We start from the raw sequence: 8,625 nt of genomic DNA, 5'->3' as shown, positions 1-8,625 counted from the left end.
TTTGATCTCTCTGCTGTTTTGACACTGTTCTGACTTCTGAGTTTGACTTCTGAAACTCACTCCTCTCTGGTCTCCCTTGTTTCACCAGCCATAAGCTCCAGCTCATACAAAACTCCAGCTCCTGCTTCCTCACCTGCACCAAACTCCAATCTCCCGAGTTCTTGTCAGGCTCCACTGACATCCCAGCAATCTAGAAATGACCTGGACTTGGGCATAGGGAGTACAATTTCCAATTGTACAAGTTTGCAGATGATACTAAGCGAGCAAAAGTAGTAAACAGTGAGGAGGATAGTAGCGACTGCAAATGGACATAGATAGACTGGTAAAATGGGCGGACACGCGGCAGATGAAGTTTAATGTGAAGAAATGCGAAGTGATGCATTTTGGGATGAAGAATGAGGAGAGGCAATATAAGCTGATGGTACAATCTTAAGGAGGTGAAGGAACAGAGAGACCGGGGGGTTCATATAAGTAAATCTTTGAAGGTGGCGGGACAGGTAGATAAAGCTGTTAAAAAAGCAGACTAGAGAAGCTAGGATTATTCTCCTTGGAGCAGAGGAGGTTAAGAGGAGACTTAATAGAAGTTTTCAAAATTATGAGTGGATTCGAAAGGGTGAACAAGGAGAAACTATTTCTACTTGGGGGGGGGGGGGTGCGGTAACCCGAGGGCACCGATTTAAAATAGTTGTTACAAACAGAGGGGAAGTAAGGAGACATTTTTTCACCCCGCGCTCTGAGACGCCGTCCAGTATGGAGGGCGCTATATAAATCCAAGTTGTTGTTGTTGGATCCAATGCATTGCCTGAAAGGGTCATTCTATAACCACTTTTAAGAGAGAAGTAGATAATTATTTGGGGACGACACGTTTGTAGGGCTATGGGGAGAGGGTGGGGGAGTGAGATTGAATTGGATAGCTCTTTTCAAAGAGCCAGCACAGACACGATGGGCCGAAGGCCACCTTCTGTGCTGTAAAATTCTATGGTTCTCTGACAAGGATGTCAAACTTACCTATAAATCCCTCCATGGCTGAGCACCTCCTTACCTGTGTGATCTTCTATTCTAATCTGCTCGCTTGCTATGGGCATGTTGTGTGTGTCCCATCTGCTTCAGTGCCCACACCCACCCACCCACATCCCCCAACATCTGTAGCCAATCTTCAGCTTCTATTATCCCCCCAATTATCCTTCTATTATCCCCCCAACCCCCAATTATCCTTCCTCCCCCACATCTGATCCCTCAACCTCACTGCTTTCTTCCACCTCTGACACATCGCCCGTCTCCCCCAACACTTCTCCCCAAAAGCCACTGAAACCCTGGTCCATGCCTTTGTCACCTCTTGGCTGGACTATTCAAACACTCTCCTCGTCGGTCTCCTCTCCACTACCATCCAAAAAATCCAAATCATTCAAAACTCTGCTGCCAGCATTCTCACCCACACGAAACTCCGCTCCCCGATCACCCCAGTCCTTGCCAGACTGCACTGGCTGCCTATCCCAGAGAGAATCGATTTCAAGATCCTCACCCTCGTATTCAAGTCCCTGCACTCCTCTGCACCCCCCTACCTTCAGACCTCTCTCCTCAAAACAGTGCCTGTTGCCTTTGTTCCTCCGGGTCTGGGCTCCTCCTCGTCCCCCAAGTCCTCCGCTCCACCCTCGGCAGTCGTGCCTTCAGCCACTATGCCCCGAGGCTCTGGAACTGCCTTCCTCACTCCCTTCATCTCACTCTCTCCCTTTTTTCAGGTTTCTGCTGAAGACCTTTCTTTTTGACTGTGCCTTTGGTCACCTTCCCCTTCCTCCCCCTGGCTCGGTCCCATGATCCGTTACTGTGAAGCGCTCTGAGACGTCGTCTGGCGTGGAGGGCGCTATATAATTCCAAGTTGTTGTTGTTCTAACTTTCAAGAACTCCCTCCCTCCATTCCTTTGTCTCGCCCCACACTAAAACCTATGTAGGTATCTTGGCAAAAGCTGCAATACAAATTCATGAGACCATAAGTACAAAAATGTTAATGAACCTGCTCCTGTCTTACTAATACAATACAAAACATAATTGCATTTGTAAAGTTCCTTTCACATCGGGAGGATGTCCCAAGGCTCTGAGTAGTCAGGGATTAGGTCCTGAACGGCAGGGTGGGATCAGGAAGGGTGGAGGGCAAAGAGGATAGGAGGGTGCCGAAGGCACGGTTGAAGAGGAGGATCTTGAGGCATGCCATGAAGGAGGAGGGAGTGGGGCTAAGGGAATGTGGGATGGTGTTCCAGAGGGTGGGAGCAGTGAGGCTGAAGGTTTCACTGCCGATGGTGGGGCGGGCCGATTGGGAGAAATGGAGCAGGCCGGAACATGCTGAGCAGAGGGAGCAAACAGATTGATTAGGGGTTGGTAGGTAATAATAATTAAGAGAGGTAGGAGGGGTCAAGGCCATGGAGGGCCTGGAAGGTGAGGATGAGATAAAGGACATTACGAGAAACTCCTTTCTCTGCTCGGGAGAAACTTAAAACAAAGGCCGAAGCTCTGCCTTCTTCAAGTTCAAAATAAAGGGATTCTTTCACTGATATTATTTCATTTTTTGATCTCATCTTTTTAGAACACACACCATACCAACCCTCCGATCACATCACAGCATCAAGCTGTTTTTTAAATGTGTCAAGCAACCTGGCTTTAACCACTCTTTCTGGTAACATGTTGCAGTAGTTAATTATTGTCAGGGTTATGAAATACATCCTGGTGTCTGTCCTGAAATTGCACTTGGCAACTCAAAACCTGTGTCCTCTTGTTCTGTTTACTTATCTAGATGTTCAAGTCAGGTGTTCTTTTCTGATCTCTAATACCTGACTGACCTTATCTAAGATATTCATCTGTTGAAACATTATTTGATGTTAATTTCCTGTAAATAAAACTGGCATTTACCAAAAAGTCAGAAGGTTCAGCTTTGTAAGGCAATACTCAAGAGGGATAAAGGACAACGCATCAGGTTTGGGAATTAACAGATTTACTGAAAGCCTTTTACTCAACTTTTATTATGGTAAAATCCAGCATATTTGAACAAGGAACTTGACCTGAACCCCGATGTGACCAATGCAACAATGGTTAACCTTCAGAGGACCGCTGTCATGTGTTTACATTTGGTGCAGTAGCTATACCTGTATGTATATTCCTGTATATGGCTTAACCTATTATAATTTCTGTATCCCAGCTGGACCTATAACACTACAAGTTTTGAGACTTGTCTTGAAAGAGATGAGGAAGGGAATCAGTCAGAAGGTCTCTGGGATGAAGTTCCAAAAGAAGTGCCAGAATGGCTGAAAGCCCGATCATTGATGATGCAATGGATATGGCAGGGATATGAAGCAAGCGTGTGAATAGGTGGCCGGGATAGTTTGGTTAAGACATTTGGTGAGGTAGTGTACAGCGAGACCGTGGAGGGATTGAAAAGTGTGAATGAGAATCTTGAACTCAATCTGATAGGGGATAGGGAGCCAGTGAAGCCGGGTGAGGATGGGGGTGACAAATATGGATGTGATAAAAGCGTGGATTCAGATCATGGCTGCTCGATGGGAGAGGTAGTTGCAGAGACAGGCAATGTTTCAGTGAGACGGACACCTCTTCCCCAGCTTTGAGTCTTTTATCAATAATTGGTGAAGCACAGCTGTGTAAAAAAAAAAAAAAAATGTTTTAGAAGGGGAGAGACTAGATAGTGTTAGCGTTCAGAGGGACTTGTGTGTCCTTGTACACCAGTCACAAAAAGTTAGTTTGCAGGTACAGCAACCAATTAGGAAGGCTAACGGTATGTTGGCATTTATTACAAAAGGGTTAGAATATAAGAGTAGGGAAATCTTGCTGCAACTGTATAGGGCCCTGGTGAGACCGTACCTAGAGTATTGTATGCAGTTTTGGTCTCCTTATTTAAGAAAGGATGTACTCGCCTTGGAGGGTGTACAACGTAGATTCACTGGGTTGGTACCTGTGATGAGGGGGATGAGTTATGAGGATAGGTTGAGCAATTTAGGCCTATATTCTCGACAATATAGAAGAATTAGAGGTGATCTTATAGAAACCTATAGGATTATAAAGGGGCACGACAGAATAGATAGTGGGAGACTTTTTCCCCTGGTTGGAGAAACTATAACCAGAGGTCACAGTCTTAGAATTACGGGTAAGCCCTTTCGCACTGAGCTGAGGAAAAACTTCTTCACTCAGAGAAAATTTATGGAATTCTCTACCTCAAAGGGCTGTAGATGCTCAGTCCTTGAACATATTCAAGACTGAGATTGATAGATTTCTTGTGGATAAAGGGATTAAGGGATATGGGGCTAAGGCGGGTAGGTGGAGTTAGAATAGATCAGCCATGATCTTATTGAATGGCGGGGCAGGCTCGAGGGGCCGAATCTCCTGTTCCTAATTCTTGTGTTCTTATGAATGAGTTTTGGATCAAATCCCAAAAGTTAATTTGAAAGCGAGCTTCAGATTTCAGATGAATGCAAATAAAAGTGCAATAACTTTCACATGCACCTTACTTCCATATGTCATTAGTTTTCTACATTCTAGTTAATATCAATGAAAGAAGCCCTTAGTTTTGGATTTGAAGAAGGCAGAGCTTCAGTCATTGATTTAAGTTTCTCCCAAGCAGAGAAAGGAGGTTCTCGTAGTGTTCTGGCCAATAGTCCTCCAAATACATTGGTCATTTGTTTCATCGTTCTTTGTGAGACATTAATATGAATTATGGAGCTGCTACATTTGCCTACAAATACACAGTCACTCCACTTCACAATAAACCCTGTGAAGTGCTTTGGGACATCCTCCTGACTTCAAAGGTGATATATCAAATTAAAATTTTATGAAAAATAAGACCACTGAATTAAAATCTAACACGATTCAGAATTTTGGAAAAGCCTCAAATTCACACTTAATTTAGAAACCAGTTTTTCTCTTATCCTCTTAATAACCACAGACTACATTTAAGACTAAATGTATCTGCCAATATTCTGCATGATCTTACTTTTTAAGGCAATTGTCTTCAAACCAAGACCAGGTGGTGTTTCAGGCCCTCAGATCACCACAAGTGATTCAGCTGAATTTACTGACACAACCATAGCGGAACATACTTCAATTGAGAAAATCCAAGAAGATCTTATCATCCTTGGACTTGATATAATTCTTCATCATGTCAACAAGATATCTCAAAGGACTTCACAGGATTTATTGTAAAGTACAGTGACTGCAGGAGAACAGGGCATCCAATTTGCACAAAGCAATGTACCACAAACAGGCATAGAGTGAGTGAACAATTTTATTTGGGGATTGTTGTCCAGAATACAGGGAGAAACTTCCTTTTCTTTTCAAATAGTGCCATGGGATCTTTAAAGTCTACCTGAACTGTCAGACAGGACCTTGGTTGAATGCCTCTCCCACAGCAATGCATTGGAGTTATAGATTTTATAAAGTTTTCATAGAAGGTTGAAAGGAGTTATAGATTTTTTTGCTATAAACTTGTAGATTTTTTTTATGTCCAAAGCAGGTCTGAGGAAAAGAAAAATGAAGTAGGTTTGGGATAATGTTACAAAATTATATGAATTTCTCCTGCTTCCAATTAAGTTATGACACACTTTTGGTGAAGTTTTCATTTAACTTTTTCTCACAACTCTCGTAAACAGAGCAGTCTCGATATGTTTACTGTGCATTATCTCTTGGGTAACACAAATTTTATTATTCATAAATTTACTTTAGGATTATCAATTCAGCATGGACTAACGACGAAAATACAGTGTCCATCTTCTCCATAGAACGATAAACAATACTTCAGTGACTTGAGTCTAAAACAATTGAACCGGGTATTTTCTTAATTAGCCAAGACAGAATCAAATAATTTTCATCAAGAATATACATGAGCTACAGCAGTAAATTACCAACAGTGACAGTAAAACAGATTACATTTTCAATTCTAAATATATCTAAACACTGTAAGGGCTGACCTAAAGGGATTACAAAACAGATTTTTTTATATAACAGGAACAAGGTCAATGCTTGCAATGCTATGGAGCAAGTTTTGAAAGGTTTTGTCAACACAGCACTACTTGCCAGAAACTTTTTGTGTTTATTCACAATGTTGTACTTCTTGGTCTTTACATAAATCAACATAGTTACACCCATTAGTCATGATGTAAGTGAAGCTCAAAAAGCTCTATAAATCCAGGCATATAGAGCAACAGTGAGAACCAGGAGGTTGGCAAGAGAGTAAGAGAGAAAACAGAGAAAAAGGAAGTGACAGCAAAACAAGCTGCTTCTTTTCTTTTCATTATCCTCAGGTAAGCCATTGGCTTGCTGCTCCATTGCAAGGCACTGAGCCTCGGTAATTCTTCTTATCATAAAGCTGATGATGCTTCAAAAATTTGCTCTTCTCTTACTCCTGTTTTAATCTTTGATATTGATTGTTCTGTAACTTCCTAACTGTTAGAACTTCAGCAGAAAGCCCAGCAACATGAGGAGGGAACTGAGTGAAGGGGAACAGAGTGAGAAATCTGTTAAGGAATTTGGTGAGAGTGGGAATTCTTCACTAAGAGAGATGCCAGAGACCAAGAGAGAACTCTTTCATTCAGCAGATGAGTGGGAAATCTTTCTCAACGTAGAGGCAACCATATATGTAAGCAGGCAAACAAGTCAATTAGCAGTTAACCACAGATCAGGTGTTGGGATTAATAAATTTGCTGACCAGTCAAAACTGGGTGTTTTTGTTTGAGTCCTATATAAAGCAGAGGACTTGCAAGAGCCTCACTTGAGCAAAGAGCCCAGTAGCATGGTAAAGGGAACTGATTGAGGTAGAGCAGAGTGATAATTCTGTTAAGGAATTTGGTTAGAGTGGGAAAGAGTGCATATTTATAAAATATGTAAAAGTTATATTAAAATAATATAAAACATATCTGGAAATATGGCAGGGCAGCTGAGATTGGCTGCATGCACAATGTGTGCCATGTGGAACTCCAGGACGCTTTGTGTGCCCTGGATAAACATGTGTAGGAAGTGCCTCTGGCTGCTTGAGCTCAGGGTTTCTGAGCTTGAAGAGAGGCTGGTATGAGTGGGAAAGAGGTGCATAATTATAAAATATGTAAGTCTCTCCTCAAGCTCAAAAACCCTGAGCTACATAGCATACGGTAGGCAGAAGAGTTCATGGATTGAATGTTTCAGGAGGTGGTCACCCCACAGTCATAGAAGGTTCAGAAGGAGAGTGGGTGGGTGACCACCTGGCTTGGTAGGAAATGCAGAAATCCCCTGAGTGTGTGGCATTCACAAACAGGTTCTCTGTACTGAATATCAGTGAGGGTGATGACACTGTTGGGGAAAGGAGTCAAAAGCAAATGGATGCACAGGGGGACACAGGGAAGAGTATCAATGCAATTGTCATTGGGAACACAATGGTGAAAGGAGTAGACAGATGTTTCTGCAACCAAAGACGTGACACTCGCATGGTATGTTGCCTCCTTGGTGCCAGGGTTGAAGACATCATGGAATAGGTACTAAACATCACACAGGGGGAAGAGAAACATCCAGAAGTTGTTGTCCATGTTGAGATCCATGATGTCAGGGAAAAAAGGGCTGAGATCCTACAGGGAGAATATCAGAAGCAATGGAAAAAGATAAAGAATAGGACCTCAAAGGTGGTGATCTCTGAATTGCTCCCATTGTTTCGTGCAAGTGATTATCAAAACAGCAGGATCAAGCACACGAATACATGGCTGGATAAATGGTGCAGAAAGGAGGGCTTCAGGTTCCTGGAACATTGGGACCAGTTCTGGGGCAGGTGGAACCGCAACATGGTGAAGGGGTTACACCTAAACAGGACTGGGATCAATGTCCTCACAGGAAGGTTAACTAGCGCTGTGGGCAAAGTTTTAAACTAATTTCGAGGGGGGAAGGGAATCAGGATACAGCATCAAGGAGGGGAAGCAAGTTACATAGAGGACTGGGAGAGATGAATAATAATAATAATAATCCTTGCATTTGATATAGCGCTTTTCACATCAGGAGGACCTCCCAAAGCGCTTCACAGAACACACTGTAAAGTGAATTGACTGTATATTTGTAGGTGAACGTGGCAGCCAATTGCGTACAGCAATGTCCCACAAACAGGCGTAGATTGAAAATGACCAATTTATTATTGTTTTGGGTTTTGGAGGGATTATTATTCGGTGTGTGGAGTAAGGAAACTTGCCCAAGGTTTTGCCCTGCCTGGAATTGAACTCAGGTCTCTCACTTGCAAAATGAGTGCTCTAACCATTGAGCTACAGGACTCCACGAAAAGCAATGTAATAAGGACTAGTCCAATAAAGGAGGGATTAGACAGGGGAAAAATGCAGAGAAGACACAATCAGTCTTGGAGTGCATGTGTGTAAATGCACGGAGTGTGACAAATAAGATTGATGAGCCGCAGGCTCAAGTTGCCACATGGGCTTATGATGCAGTAGCAATAATGGAGATCTGGCTCAAACAAGGGCAGGAATGGGAATATTTGTGGCTACAATATATTCAGGAGGGATAGGGAGGTAAAAAATGGAGTGGGGTGTGACAATATTGTTTAAAGACATGGATACGGCCCAGGAAAGGGACCAAAAACAGAGGCAATGGTCTGAAACAGAACCT

The sequence above is a fragment of the Callorhinchus milii genome, unplaced genomic scaffold (assembly GCF_018977255.1).
Source record: "Callorhinchus milii isolate IMCB2004 unplaced genomic scaffold, IMCB_Cmil_1.0 Scaffold2, whole genome shotgun sequence".
NCBI classification, from domain to species: domain Eukaryota; kingdom Metazoa; phylum Chordata; class Chondrichthyes; order Chimaeriformes; family Callorhinchidae; genus Callorhinchus; species Callorhinchus milii.
Note: the sequence above shows the minus strand (reverse complement) of the source record.